The sequence below is a fragment of the Toxorhynchites rutilus genome, chromosome 2, assembly GCF_029784135.1.
Source record: "Toxorhynchites rutilus septentrionalis strain SRP chromosome 2, ASM2978413v1, whole genome shotgun sequence".
In the NCBI taxonomy this organism is placed as follows: Eukaryota; Metazoa; Arthropoda; class Insecta; order Diptera; family Culicidae; genus Toxorhynchites; species Toxorhynchites rutilus.
This window is the reverse complement of record NC_073745.1, coordinates 146218520-146235329: the sequence shown is the minus strand read 5'-3', so window position 1 is coordinate 146235329 and position 16810 is coordinate 146218520. Positions and strand designations below refer to the sequence as shown.

The window sequence follows — 16810 nt, the reverse complement described above, 5'->3', positions numbered from 1 at the left end:
GTGGACCTCTGCACAGTCCATTCACAATGCTGGAATTTTCTATGGCTCTTCTTTCATCGAACAACTCTTCATCCGGAAGCGATATGATTAAATTCGTTCTTCTAAAAAATCTCCCCGATATCGCGAAAAGACGCTTGCTAGACTTATTCAACACTAGGGAAAGTGGGGACATAGTGGACACCCTAAGGAATATGCCCATTTCCAGCATCCACATACCGATTCAATTCCCGTTTCTCGAAGAACATTGTAGTTCAACTCATTGTTCTTCAAGATAGCAAACGGCTTTAATTATAAAAATTCAAAATAGTACACTTTTCATCATAAGAAAAAAAAGGTGAAAAATCGAACTTTTTTTTTGCTTGGAGGTAAAGTGGTCACCTAGTGGGGGCAAAGTGGTCACTTGCACATATCAAGCTAAATGGGATAGATTTATGCGTTTTTTTCGCCCAAATTTGTTCAAATCATACTTGATATTGTAGGTAGATGTATGAAATAAGATTGGCCTATTCACCTAGAGTCTCAATTTAAATTTTCTCATGCACACAAAAACGTAGTAAGAAACACATAACGTTCCGCATAATGAGGCTTGGTTTAGTGAGAGTCGCATATTTATCCAGGGTCAAAGCCACAAAAGGATCTTCTTCAAGAGCAAAATGTAATGCGGTATATCAACTTTAGTAAACAGAACGATGTAAGTTGTTATTAACCTATGACCACTTTACCCCCAAACTTCAAAGTAATTTCTATGCTAATTAATCGCTAAGATTAAATAAAATATCTGTTCACCTCTCCTAGAATATGTTAACAGTCGTCCAAACTGATGATTTGTCCAATATATCAGTTTGAATAAACTAAGTTTCACGAGAAATTCCATATATACCATGCGCACAGAACTACGGCCGAATGGCTATCGAGAGAGCAATTTCTGTTTTTATTTATATTTTGATATCCGACAGCTCTACTGATGTACAGGGTGACTCAAAAGTCATTAAATTATTCAAACATAAGGTGACTATCAATATGGCATTCATAGTTAATAGGTATACTACCAAACAAGCAGGTGACCACTTTGCCCCCCCATGACCAATTTGCCCCCACTACCCCTACTAGAAAACAACATTGTACCACCCGAATGGAGACAGGTCACAGTAATAGCAATTCAAAAGCCTGGCAAACCAGCGTCTGACCATATCTCATACCGTCTGATTGCTATGCATTAGAAAATTGTTGGAGAAAATGATCCTTCGAAGACTCGATCAATGGATTGAGACAAATAATTTGCTATCAAGTACACAATTTGGGTTTTGGGTTGCTTTCTACAGATATTCAACTAGCCTTTGCGCACTAGGCAACTGGCTTCAGTATTCCTGGAGATTAAGGGAGCTTTTGATTCGATTTCCATAGAAATCTCAAATAATCTGAACAGATGTGGACTTCCTGGAATTTGAAATAACTTTTTGTATAATTTGTTGTCAGAAAAGCAAATGAATTTCACCCTCGGACAACTGATAACTTTCAGAAATAGTTATATGGGTCATATGGGTCCAAGCCTCATGTCTCAGCACCCTTCTTCATAATTTTTATGTGAAAGATATTAACAGTTGTTTGGCAGAACAATGCACGCTAAGATAGCTTGCAGATGATGGTGTGGTTTCCGTCAGAGGTCGACAACTTGCAAAGACCATTGCAAAATTGCCTAGATAACTTGTCTTCTTTGGCAAGGAATTTAGGGATCGATTTCTCGCCGCAGAAAACTGAACTGGTAGTGTTTACTCGAAAGCGGTTCTCAGCCCAATTGCAACTTAAGCTGTTGGGCAGAAGCATTACCCAATCATTGACCTTCAAGTACCTTGGTGTACCTGGTTTGGTTCAAAATGCACTTGGAATACCCACATTACGTATTTGAAGCAAAAATGTCAAAAGAGGGTCAACTTTCTCCGCTCGATTTGCGGCACGTGGTTGTTGTTGTTGTTGTTTTGAATTATAGAGACTTTGAGCTGTATGACAGTCATTCGTCTCTTTATTCCCCTTTACACACCGGAGCCACTCAAATTTACACAATACTTGTAGGTAATCATTTCAGGTGAGCGCAGGCGCCTCTTTTAGATTACCCTGGAACGTGATACCAGGGTGTAAGCGTTCAAGTTTGATTGCAGTATCAAATGTACAGAATCAAGTTAGCCTCTTTAAGGAAATCCTGAGTGTCTCTTTCTTTCCGTGTGTCGTTCTGCAAAACGACATCTAGGCCACCGGTTAAGCCGTACCTCCTACGAAGGTCACGGCGACACGTGGTGGGGAGCTCATCCGGGAGATCTCATAACGCTTTATAAAACAACTATTCTATCTATTCTGGAGTATGGCTACTTCTGCTTTCTCTCAGCAGCTAAAAGTCACGAATTCGATATCATTGTCTGCGTATAGCTGTCGGCTGTATGCACTCAACGCATGACATGAGTCTCGGGGTCCTGGCAGGAGTAACTCCTCCACAGAACCGATTGTGGGAACTTTCTCTCAGAATACTGATGAAATGCGGAGTCAAGAACACACTTGTGATTGAAAACTTTGAAAAAATTCTTCATCTAAATATACAATCTCGGTTTATGAGAACTTATCACCACTATATTTTGTCAGATATTTGTCTTCCATCGTTTACTCCAGACCGTACTCACTTCACCATCAGCAGTTCCTCAATTGAATACGATCTGTCGAAGAAACAAGCAATACTTGGGATTTCAGATCAGCTTCGACCAACTTTCATTCCCCGTATTTTTAACCGAAAGTACCAAAAAGCAATTGCATGAAAAGATACTTCACTGATGGGTCTCGCCTCAACGGATCTACCGGATTCGGTGTTTTCAATGAAAATTCGAACGCCTTCTGTAAAACGCAGGAACCTTGTTCCGTTTATGTTGTTGAGCTGGCAACAATCGACTTCGCATTGGGGATGATCTCCAAAAGCCTGCAGACCATTACTTCATTTTCTCGGATAGTCTCAGTTCGCTTGAGGCTCTCCAGTCGATGAAATCTAGTAGGCACTCATTTTATTTCCTCACAAAAGTGAGGTAGCAGATTAGTGTGCTGATCGAGAGATCTTATAAGACAACCTTTGTATGGGTTCCCTCTCATTGCTCAATTCCTGGCAATGAGAAGGCGGACACTCTCGCAAAGGCGGGTTCCCAGGAATGCTTTGAGGAATTGTTTGATAGACAGATTTCATACGATGATTTTTTCCAATTACTGCGTCAGAGTTCCCTCTTGAATTGGCAAACCGATTGGGACACTGGAAGTCTTGGGCGGTGGTTATATTCATTTATTCAAAATGTTTCTTCGAGAGCGTGGTTCAACGGTTTGGACGTAAGTCGTGACTTCATTCGTGTAATGAGTAGACTTATGTCCAACCACTACTCGCTAGATGTGCATCTCCACAGAATAAATCTTGTTCAAAGCAATGTCTGTCGGTGTGGAAACGGTTACGATGACATCGATCACGCAGTTTTGCAATGCACGGATAATTACGCAGCCAGATAGTACCTTTTGAATGCCCTTGGACCCAAGGAAGACAACCCTATGTTCCTGTTAGAGACGTGTTGGGAACTCGCGACATCTGCTATATGCAGTTGATCTATATGTTTGTGAAACGGTCTAGTATAAGGATTTAATGCTTTTGTGTATTTTTTCTTTTTCGTTATTAGTTTGTTTGTCTTGTCCCCTCATCTCACCTCCACCCACCTTCGACAGATAGTCAAACACCAGATGCTTTCCCTGGTTATTATGCAAGTTAACGATCGAGCATCGCATGGAATTTGCAGACCAGGCGAATATTATGCTGCTTGGCTGATAAACAAAACATCGGATCCGCTAGCGAAGGAATTGGAAGCGTGATCATAAAATAAACATCATCCGAGGCCCGCCCGCATGGTGCTGAGTTGTCATATTTAGGGTTTAGCTGATAAACGATCATGTTATCATGTTAAACGATCATGTAATGCGAATTTTCAAAGTTCGCATTAAGAGAAGAATAAAGTTAGTCTTAGTTTGACCGTCAAATGGAATACATAATTTTTTTAAAAGTAATACCGTACCCGTTTATTTTAAGTGGCGCCCGAATAGGGACCCTTGTAGTGGAAAACGGATAACGTCGTGAGTGTTGTGAAAATTTCCTGCCTTCGTTCCACCAGAACTGCCAGTAGCAGGACAAGTGGAGATGATGAAAAATTTCACAGAATTAGGAAGAATTCCCGATTTTGTAAAAGGACTCAATAATTTTACCGGGAAAGTCAATGAATTGATGAACTGGCTTATGGACGTCGAGAGTATTTTCGCGATGTATAGAGATTTATCTCAATCATCGCTTCAATACAAAGTTATTGAAAAAACAATTCGTAGGAAAATTTCCGGCGAGGCTGCCGATGTTTTAAATGCCAATAATATTTCTTCCAATTGGAGAGATTTTAAAAGCACCCTTCTGATGTATTATAGTGATAAGAGAGAATTAAAAACCCTTGATCACGAAATCACAACCATAAAAAAAAACTTCCTAATGAAACTCTGAGTATTTATTACGGCAGAGTGAACGAACTGCTATCATCGATTATTGCACAAATACAATACATACAGAGGGAACGCGACAGTCCATATTCAATATTTTAGAGAAAAGGCATTAGACTCCTTTATCAGTGGTCTGGAACGTCCACTTTCAATGCTTCTTAAAACTGCAGAGCCTGGTTCATTGAGCAAGGCTTATCAATTTTGTTTAGAATATTATAATCTAGACGTGCGTTCAAATTTCAGAAATGAAAATAATTCGCACTTTCCTCCAAAACCAAAAGAGCTTGATTATTTAAAAATTGCACATAACAGCCACCACAAATTCCCCCAAGGAGGCAACCATTTGTTCAACAGCAGCAAGCATTCATTCCTCGGCCACAATCATTTATTCCACAGCAGCAACCATTCAGGGGAAACAATTTTTATTCTCCTCGCTTTCCCCCAGCGAATGTTTTTAGGCCAGGACCTTCACAAAATTTACCACGTCCCGAACCGATGGAAGTAGATCAAAGTTTGAGGACAAGAAATATTAATTATGGCAATCGACCAAATTTCAATTTCAAAAGACCAAGGGAACTGTCAGGACAATTTAAAAATTTCAAAAGACAGGCACATCCTTTAGAAGGACCGCCAGAAGAGTATTACCAAAATTATGACGAATACTATGATGAATACTATGATCAAGAAGACCAATATTACGACCAACAAGGAGAAATCGAAGATTCTCCTAGTGCTTCAAATAATAACGTTGTCTCCGAAAATAATGAAACAATCAATGATACAACTACTTCTCCTGAAAGTAATTTTTTAGGGTGGTGCCCCCAATGGTAAGACCAGCCTTGCCATATATTAATCTGAGAACCACAATCGGAACCTTTCCTTTTCTAGTTGATACTGATGCAAACATTAGTATCATCGACCCTAAGCTAGCTTATTCACACAGAATTTCGAAACCATACAATTTTACAGCAAATTCGATCTCAAGTGCGAATGGTAAATTCAACGCAACTTCTGCTATTGACATAAATTTCTTCTATCCAAAAATTAATCATTCTGCACGATTTCTTTTACACAAATTTCACGATTTTTTCTACGGAATAATAGGTACAGATATTTTAGAACACCTTAATGCACACATTGATCTTGGAAACAAAATTTTGTATTTACAAAAGGAATTCGAAACATTGACAATTCCTCTTCTTCAATATTGCCCAACATAAAATTCTTCTAACAGCCTATTCAGAACTTCACATTTATCTTCAAATGAAAAAGACAAACTGCATAAAGTGCTTAAAGTCAATAAATCAGTTTTCCACGAAATTAACTCAAGATTAACATGTTCAACAAAAGTTGAATGTTCTATAAATACAACCGACGATATTCCGGTACACCAGCAAGTTTACCCATATCCGGCTGCCTACACTGAAGAGATCAACAAACAAATCAGTAAACTACTTGCTGATGGTATTATCAGACCTTCACGTTCCGCTTGGACAGCTCCTGTTTGGATAGTTCCAAAGAAAACGGATGCGTCTGGTGAGAAAAAATTCAGGATGGTCATTGATTAAAGAAAATTCAATGAAAAGACAATTGCCGACAAGTATCCAACGCCCGAAATTAAATATGTTATAGACCAGTTGAAAGGGCAAAAATATTTTTCTACTCTTGATTTGGCATCTGGCTTTCACCAGATCAGGATGAAAGAAAGCGACATTGATAAAACAGCTTTCTCCATAAATAATTGGAAATTCGAATTTACTAGAATGCCGTTTGGGCTAAAATATGCTCCAGCAATTTTCAAGCGAGCCATTGACGATGTGCTCAGGGATCAAATTGGGAAAATTTGTTACGTCTACATAGATGACGTAATAATTTTCGGTAAAGATGAACATTTGAAAAATTTGAATACAGTTTTGACGCAATTTGAAGCCAATTTGAAAGTTCAACTTGAGTTTTTGCGGACTGAAACAGAATTTTTGGGTTATATAATTTCATCCGATGGAATAAAACCTAACAGTAAAAAATTGAAGTTATTAATAAATATCCCGAACCTAAGACAATGGCGGAACTTCGCGGATTTTTAGGTATGACGGGATACTACCGGAGATTTGTGAAAGATTTTTCTAAAATAGCAAAACCCCTCACAAACCTTCTTCGAGGGGAGAGAAATCCCGCCTCTGCCAAAAAAATTTCAATGACTGAACCTGAGAACCAATGTTTTTTGAAAATGAAAAAAATACTATCTTCAGATGATATTCTTATCTACCCCGATTATAATAAACCGTTTACTTTGACGACTGATGCCTCAGATTATGCCATAGGAGCAGTATTATCTCAAGGTAACGTCGGAAAAGATTTTCCAATACATTTTGCTTCGCGATCTTTATCCAGAACAGAAGAAAAATATTCAGTTCCGGAGAAAGAGATGCTAGCAATATTTTGGGCTCTTCAAACGTTTAGGAATTACTTATATGGTGCTAAATTCAAAATTTTAACTGATCACAAACCGCTTACATTTGCTTTGTCCTCGAAAAACACCAATGCCAAGTTCAAGCGTTGGAAAGCTTATCTCGAAGAACATGACTACCAAATCGTCTATACACCTGGAAAATCGAACGTGGTAGCGGACGCTTTGAGTCGTGTTGTATTTTCAATGACCGGTACTCAGCATTCGGCTGAAAATACCAATGACTTTTACATATTATCTACGGAAGCCCCATTGAATGTATATCGCCACCAGGTAATAATCATAAACGGACCTGATAAAATTGAAACAAAAAAATTATTTGGAAATTTTACTAGAATAACAATATTTGTAAACGAAATAACTAATCAGTTTTTATTACAGATTCTGAAGAATAATTTCGATTATACAAAACTGAACGGACTGTTCACCACAGAAGACATAATGGGACAATTAAAAGAGATCTATCGAGAACATTTTGGTCAATAGAGATTATTGAAAATTAGGTACACCCAGAATCTATTGGAAGACACCGAGGAAGAAGACCAGCAATGGAACGTCGTCCGGAATGAGCACTATAGAGCTCACAGGTGTGCTGAAGAAAACGTGTTACAAATTCCTCGCAAATTTTATTTCCCTAAACTTCGTCAAAAATGCAAAGATTTTGCAACCAACTGTCGAATTTGCCATGAATGCAAATATGACAGGCGTCCTATCAAATTCCCGATTCAAGAAACTCCTATACCTAAAAGCCCTTTCCAAATCGTACATATAGATATACTTTTCCTGGAAAATAATCACTTCCTTACCTATATCGATAAATTTTCAAAGTTCGCTTAAGTGACACACATAGAATCCAGATCTGCAGTTGATCTGACACCAATTATAAAAGATATACTTTTAAAAAATAAAACTCCTTAAATTCTTGTAATGGATGGTGAAAAATCCTTTATGACTGGTGAATTAGTCAACTTTTACAATTTGCATAAAATAGCTCCATACGACACAGCAACTGGTCGAAGTGAAATGAACGGTATAGTAGAACGTCTTCATTCGACTATATTGGAACTTTATCGAATCAACAAAACAGAAAATCCAGATAGATCTATCCTTGAATTAATCCAACTTTCTGTCTAAAAGTACAATGCGACTATCCACAGTACAACACAATTCACACCTTATGAAATAATACTTCCTTCTCCTCGGACTACTGAAATAATTGAAACGGCATACAAAAACCATCGAAAAAAACAGAAAAAGGACATACAATACCATAATGAAAAGCAAAAACCTGTAGACATCGAACAAAATCAAGACGCATACGAGACAACAAGACAAAGACTTAAACACAAAAACAGATATAAAAAAATCAAAATAGCACAAGTTCACAGAAGCACGATTACTACTGACAAGGGACGAAAAATACATAAAGACGACATAAAAACCAGGAAAATTTAACTGGACATTTGACTTTCTTCTTTTACAGACTGACGTTTTGCCTTCTACTATACAACTGCACAATAGACGCAAACGAAAAACAAATTTCAATAAGAAGCTTAAATCAACAACCGCTATTTGTATATAACCAAGGAATAGGAAGAATTCGCTATGATTTTCACTATTATATACACCACTTCAACATCACATCTCTGCGAGTTAATATTGACATATTGCAATCACAATATAATAAAGTAAAAACGAATCAGTTCAGCCATCTTATCCAGGATAAATTCAATAAAATTAATGATGGATTGAAAAAACTATCTCTCACTAGAAGACATAAAAGATGGGATACTTTAGGATCAATTTGGAAATTCATTGCAGGCAGTCCCGATGCAAATGATTTAAGAATGATTAATTCAACTATCAATAATATAATTGATGAAAATAATAAGCAGGTCAAAATAAATAGAAAAATTGCAACACAAATGAAAGAATACATATGTAAACCAAGTGAAGCAATATCCCTCTTTAATTCAAAGGCTTTGGAAATTCATTCCATTAATATTTACCTAAACTTGAAATATCTTTCTGAAAAACTAGAAAATATTTTAGACAGTATGACATTAGCAAAGTTAGGACTTATCAGTGAAAAAATTCTAAGCACTGATCAATTAGACGTAATAATACAGGATCTAAGAAGCCAGAATTTGACAATTCACACTAATCTCGAGGCGCTGAACTACATCGAAACATCCGTGGCCACCAACGATAAAGAGATGGTACTTCTTATCAAAACCCCCGTTTTGGACAACCGGATCTTCAGGAAAATCCATGTTTACCCAACCATACAGGATAACAAGCAAATATACCTTACAAACAGGCTATTTCTAGCACACTCCAGTGGGAATTACAATACGAAGAATCTAAATCAAACAATTTTCGACAGAAATTAAATCAAAAGAGATGTATCTGAATGTGTACCAAAACTACTAAACGGTAATCAATCCAAATTCAATTTCACATCCTACATTCCTAAACAAAAGATTCTACATCTGGATAATCAACATATTTTGATGAATTCAATAGATAACATCCATGTGAAAACCACGTGTGGAATAACTAACAAAACCCGGAACGGATCATTCTTGATCACGTTCCACAATTGGAAGCGTGATCATAAAATAAACATCATCCGAGGCCCGCCCGCATGGTGCTGAGTTGTCATATTTAAAGTTTAGCTGATAAACGATCATGTTAGCATTAAGAGAAGAATAAAGTTAGTCTTAGTTTGACCGTCAAATGGAATACATCATTTTTTTAAAAGTAATCCCGTACCCGTTTATTTTAAGTTGCACAATGCTACAGTGCGTGCGGCAACCCTCGGTTGAGACGATACCTCTTATCCATATCCCTAACCTGGCCAGACCCACTAAAATTGTTGCCCCTCTAACCTCGAGTAAACCGCGAGTAATCGGTCGAAACCTACTAAACATAGATTTAAGTTGAAATTTTGTATAAACAAACCTTGAATTGGCGGCTCCGCAAAGCTTATGCGATTGAATTGGAAAAAAAATCTGTGAGATCCTGTATTGAATCCAATTCATTTTTCCGTTAATGTCATTTGACTTTAATTCTCAACTCAGCAGAAAATCATGTTTGGCTGCTTATGAGTAGCGAAAAATAACAAAACATTACATCTAGTCAATACAAAACAAAACAATAATGATTAATAATGCAATATACATATAAAAGCATCACGTATCGTAAAATAATAGATGATACCGAGATCGATTAAGTGTTACATAAATATCGTGAAATTCTCGTAAATTCATTCAACATTTCGTACATTAATTTGTTCAACAGTAAAAAAGCACTACATTAAGAAAATCACTGTCGCTGGAACTCATCTACAATCAATAAACCTAAAAAAAGCAAAATGCTGCAATATTGCTTACACTTGCCATCAAAACTAGACGAAGAGTAAGAAATTTAAAGAGAAAAAACAACTTACTACACAAACGGCTGTCTCTCGTTTGCAGAGGCACTTTCTGTATATAATAATACACACTACACCACGCACGGTACCGCTAGGAAAAACACACCAAAAAAGCGTTAGCTCGGCAAAAATGCTCAATGATTTGCTCCTTTACACACAGATTATTTTTACGATGCTGCTTCGATGTAGATGTGTGTATAACATCTCACTTTCTTTCACGCGACACTCACACGTCCGGCTGGAAGATGAGTTACTGACATGGCGCTGCTCACTATGTTGATACACGCGTTGAGAACCTTTCCTCAGCGACTCACTCCGTATGTTGCTAGGAGCTGCTGAGCGCGGGTGGAAAACACGGAACTTTTTTTTTTCTTAGATTTCACTAGCTGCGTGATTTTTTTCTTCCATTCACTGTGCCATTTCTTTATGCACTTTTTCACACAGCCTTTCACAATTTTCGCACAACTATCGATGCGTACTGTGCTGCAGCACCTAATCGATAATGTGGAACGCAATACCAGCGAAAATGCTTTTAAGGTTTGCAATGAAAATGGGATCCAGTGCGACGGATTCTGAAAACTTGATTTTTCTTCTATTCGTTTCGTCAATCCAAGAGGGACCATAATCGAGGATGAGATACGTGAAGTGAATCGCACGCACACGAAACACACGCGCTCGCGACCGTGGTTTGACTACGAATGAGCCACTGCGAAAAAAATGGGTTGCTGTTTCAATTCTTGTACTGCCTGGGAATAAGAACTCAGTTAGGTTCATGGCACACTTAGGCTGATGTCACATTAGGCGGATTCGTCGCCGCGGATATCGCGACGGTTATTTTCTCCATTTGAAAACCGCACCGCTCTGTGTGACATGGCTCATCCCAAGACGGGTCTATGGTACTAGGTGAGGCCGTTTCTTCACTAAGTTGGTTAGGGGAGCGGTGTATGAAAACAGTACGGAAGAAAGCAGAAGGGGAGTTTTTTCCTTGAAGTGTGAAAGAGACAGACTGATCACGAGCGAGCTTGGGCACAAGCGTATTGTGTTTTGTTTACAAACAAAACACAGTAGACTTCCAAGGTGGCTGAAGAGTGGTTTTAGCAAGTTGACCCACCTTAGGATATACTTCTACGCGCCTTGGCTCATTCATAATACACTGTAGATCCTCCGCTGCGGTTTTACTCGCGGAATCCGCGGCGGCGAATCCGCCTAATGTGACATTAGCCTTAGCGGTTTCGCGGCGGTTTTATTCACCCTTAGCGTAAGGCTGATGTCACATTAGGCGGATTCGCCTAAAGCTGGAGTCACATTAGGCGGATTCGGCGAGTAAAACCGTAGCGGAGGATCTACAGTGTATTGTGAATGAGCCATGTCACACAGAGCGGGGCGGTTTTGAAAGCGAATTCATATCGAGAAAAAAAACCGTCGCGAAATCCGCGGCGGCGAATCCGCCTAATGTGACATCAGCCTAAGAACACACTGGACGGCTCTCCCGCGCGGATTTCGCAATGACAGACCGCCGCCGGGCCTCGATAATGGAATGTGAATGATATAAAACACACAAGGCGGGGTGGGTGTGTACGGTTCCAAAATCACTGTTGTACGGTTCCTCATTCGCTGCGGTGGGTCGATGGAGATAATGCGCCGCAACGGTTTTGTGAGAATATTAGTGTTTATGCGCTTTTGAAAGGTGTAAATAAAGCAAGGCATTAATAAATGTACTCTCAGGTGAGTCAATACATGAAAACCACTCTGCGGTCATGTAACTGCGAATACTCGAATTCCATCCAAACTGTCCAGAAATGCAATATTTCAGACATCTGTGATCAACTTCTCTCTCCCTCTCGCTCAAGTAAATATCCCCTCTTCCGTGTTCCACCATTCTTTTTTCATATACCGCCCCTCTAATCCGCTTACTGACCAAACAGTTGTACCTTGTACCATAGACTCGTCTTGCATGCGTCTATAAAAATATAATAATGGCAGATAGTAAAACCGCCGAAAGCCGCTGAATGTGTTTTACATCAAGCTCCTGCTGCGACTTGTCATTGCGAAAATCGCGCGGTAGAACCGTCTAGTGTGTTTCCACGCTTATTCCGGAACCCGATCGTATTTGAAATTAGCAAAATGTTGCGTTCTGTTACCCGTTCGACTTCAAATTTACGAAACTGTCCACGCTTGTCCACGGTAAGGGGGGAGGGGGTAGAGATAATTTCCACGTGGACACGTAAAATGATTCTTTGAAATATTAGGTTAAGGACAAAGTTATCCATTGTTTTTGGGTGAAATTTAGAACTATTTTTAATATACAGTAATTTACATTCAATGCGACATTCTGCTAGTTGGACAGACCCGATAAGTCTTTATAAATCCCAATTTCTTATCGCTTAGGAAATTTTGCAATGGGAGAAAAAGGTGATAATCGCTTGGTGCCATATTAACGTCCCGACTAATCAAATTGAGAGTTGTTTTACAAGTGAATATGTTAACATGTTGAAATGCTACAATTTTTCAGTTACAAACACTTATCCAACACGACCAGCCAGCAACAATATTCTGGATCATGTAGTTTGTTCCGAAACAATGCCGAATAACATAGTGAATGAAACTATATTCAGCGATTGTAGTGACCACAACTTTGTTCTATCCACCTTCAATGTGCACAAGGATGTCACATGTCGAACGCTTAGTAAAACTATCACCAATTACCGCAGGTTAATAGAAGCTTTTAAGGCAGCGACAGTGTGTATGCCTCAAGGAACCGCTTTTGAACGTTTGGAATATGTGTTATGCGGGCGCTACACGATTCATCCAACGTTTCACTCGAATGTTGGACTCAAACATTTGACTCGATGAATCGTCAAATGTTGTGACGAATGTGCTGCTACACGGTGAAGTGAATGTTGGGTTCAAAGCAATCGACCCAAACAATCGGCGAGTATTTGGATCGAATGTTCATTGTTTTTATTTACCATCGAAAACGTTAGGAAACTGAATGACGATGCAAGTTTTCAAATTGCTGCCGTAGCAATTGTACTGATATCGGGCTGTAAATTAAAAATGCTTCAAATCAACATTATTAGAATGCAATATTTCGCCGAATATTTTGAACTTTGAGAATCAATTTCACAGTTCCTTCACCTAAAACTTGTAAACAAACCAATCTGTCAAAGATAGATTCGGACGAATCGTGTAGCGGTGTATCGAATGTCATCGAGTGTCGAATCAACAAATGACAAAAATCCTTTGACTCGTGTCACTTGCGTTGGAAGGTAATCCACAACGAACGGATTACCTTCCAACGCGAATATTCGACACTCGACATTGGACGTTCGTAGCTCGTCAGTCGACTACACGATGCGTCGAATCATCGAGCGTCCAGCATTCGAGGGTGTACGTAGCATCGTGTAGCGCTGGCTTTAGATTTGTATAACCGATTAAAGGAGAAATTTTCGAGGTCAGTTCAGGTGAGAGCAAGAATCAAAGGTCACTGTCTCTGGATGTCCTTTGATCTTTGGAAATGGCTACGGATGAAAGATAATATTCTTCAGAAGCATCAAAAATTCCTCATGACAGAAATAAATATAAGAAACCTGTTACAGTACGTCTCCCGGCGAGTACAACAAATAAAAAATCAGTGTAAAAGGGACTACTATGATAAGGGGCTGTCCACATACCACGTGGACAGAAAAAGCACGATTTTAAACTCCCCCCTCCCCCTCCGTGGACAAGCGTGGACATTTTCATACCCCTCCCCCTGTTGTCCACGTGGACATTTTTCTTGATTTTATTAGAATAATTCGGGAAATAACTGAATTGCGCATGAATTAAATTTTAATTCCATTTAAGTTTATTTTGTTTCAAATTTTACTTGCTGAACCCTGCCACGTTTGCCGTGGCTCATTGGTTTTTTATGACAGAAAAATGAGTAGTAAAACAAAGCAAATATTCCATATGAGTTTAATTTTGAAATACTTGTATGTTTTTTGTTCATTGTTTTTGAAAGGCTTCAAACTTTGCAGTTCATTCGTCTCTAATTAAAATACTTGTAATACTTTGTTTTTCTATTATCTTAAAGGCAATCTGCCATCTGGTTTGTCAACACGGAAACGCACAATATCCAGTTGAACAATCCGCATCCGAAAATAAATTACAAAATTCCAAGGATTGATCTTGAGCAAAGCCAATCGAATAAAATTAAATAGATTTAAAATCACTATCAGATACAATTTAAGCTCACGATTTTTGAACACATGCAAAGAATTGTGTTACTGTCACATAGAATACATATTCAATACTAGAAAGTTAATTTACCTACACAGATTTATTTCAGAAGTGTGCTTATTTCATCTGGAAATCTTGATGCTTCTTGAGGCGTTGGCAGTAGCAACAACAATTTTTGAAGTGGCTCGTATCTTGTGTTATAATATGAGCTCCATCAGAGCTCGAGTTTTTGAAGCGCACAAAAACGAACAGAACGATTTTATATACATATACTCTTTTTCTATCATTTAAAAAGAATTTCAAAAAAAAGAAAAGATAAAGTAGGAAGCATGTACTGATATCTATAGATCCTCACTTGACAAAGGATGAGGAGTAAAAGGTCGAAATTTTTCAGAGATTTCGGAACGCCTGAATCTTCGATATAAATGATGACATTAAGATAAAAAATACAGCATTTTCAAGCTACAAATTTCTAGTGTGTGATGTGTATATGTGTTGTAGATAAAATACTTTGCAAGAAAAGATAACGCGTTTATAGTTTGTTTTCAAAGTTTCTCTAGATTTTGAGAATATATGCTTAAAAGCAATCCAATCAACATGATTATTTCGCGTCCATTTTATTCATAGAGAGTTTCAGTAGAACTATTTACTACAGAGGTATTCTCTATCGAATGAAAAATTATCCCTTGATTTCGAATTAAGAATATTTCATGAAATAATGAACGCACAGCAAATCGATGGTCAAATCTACTTATCGCAATCTTGGAAATATTTAATACATGGTCCAGTTGATGCTTTGACGAATGCATTATTTTATAACAGAGTTATAGCGTTTCAAAGATCACTCAAAACATTTTCGACATTTCGCCACAGGAAATGTCGGTTCATTCACACAATCAATTCACTTATAGTCATCAGCGCAATAGAAACCTTTTCCGCAATAGTTTCAAAGGGTACTAATACCTTATTAAAAATATTTTCAATATCTATATATATTTTTTTATTTTTCAACTGCTTATTGACCATCCTGCATTGCGTGTCTAGATAGCTTCCAAAATGCTCGTGGGGAAAAAAAATCAAAAAACTCACGACTCAATAATTTTTTACTAATCTTGCACGATAAGTTATTTGTATTGCTCTTTAGTTTTCCTCCACTTAAATCCTTATTAAAACGTCACAGTTTACCAGAGAGCAATTCAACGCCAAATTAATCCTCCGCTGCCCCGATCCTCCCCATTTTATTGAAATTTCGTTCATTTTTTCCAAAAATGGCCCTGAAGCCTGTTGCCCGATTGAAACATTTTTTTTGAGAAATTCATTAACCTTCTATTATTTTTTTTTATAAATGTTCAAACTATTGAGAAAACTTTCTCATAAATTGAATAAAATATCGAAAACTATTATATCTGTTTAAAATAATATTATTATATATAGGTTATTAGGTAGCTGATCCGAAAAATTTGAAGAGATAGGGGATCATAAAAAATCTTCCACGCTGATGATCAAATCTTAACTACGAAAGAATTATTGAACTTTTCCTTGAGACCGGTTTTTTGCCTTAAAATGACTGAACTGAAAAGTCAAAAAGTGCGCACGATGCTTTCATTTGAGGAAAACTTGCATAAAAATTATGTTGTGAACACATTTAAATTAGTGGAAGATAACAAGAAGGATAATAGTGTGGTGTCAAGGAAGGAACTGTAGAGTGGTTGGAGAGCTTCAATTTGGCTGATAGAAACAATCCAGTTTATCATGCATTTTTGGAAAATTAATTAAAAACACAAAATTTGAAGTTGGTTCCTTACATTTAAAAGTTGATCCTGGGTTCTATTAATTTTACAATTGCATTCTATGCAAAATTTTCTTATCTTTCAAATGAACAGTATAATTATTCTAAGGAGCTTACTTTCTAAATTAGAGTCAGTTCAAGACATAAAATTAGACTTAACAAAAATTCAACAATGTCCTAGTTGAGAATTGACTACATGCGTAGGATTTTTTATCAAATATGATCCTCTATCACCTCCTGAAATATTCTATAATTTATCAGAACACTGGCTCAACGACTAGTGATGCATAGACAATCTCCTGCAAATGTAAATATTTATTCCTAGAAATTAATGGAATGAAAATACTTT

General features: G+C 37.7%; 1 protein-coding gene across 2 annotated transcripts in view; it reads right to left on the bottom strand.

Annotated features, from left to right (window-relative positions):
* LOC129770756 (serine/threonine-protein kinase Genghis Khan) overlaps positions 1–11135 on the bottom strand; it is a 286646-nt gene extending 275511 nt beyond the window's left edge. For both annotated transcript variants that reach the window (XM_055773799.1, XM_055773800.1), the window contains exon 1: positions 10467–11135. The gene's annotated coding sequence lies outside the window, so the exon portion shown is untranslated. The remainder of the gene's footprint in view (positions 1–10466) is intronic.
* Between the last annotated feature and the right edge of the window lie 5675 nt (positions 11136–16810).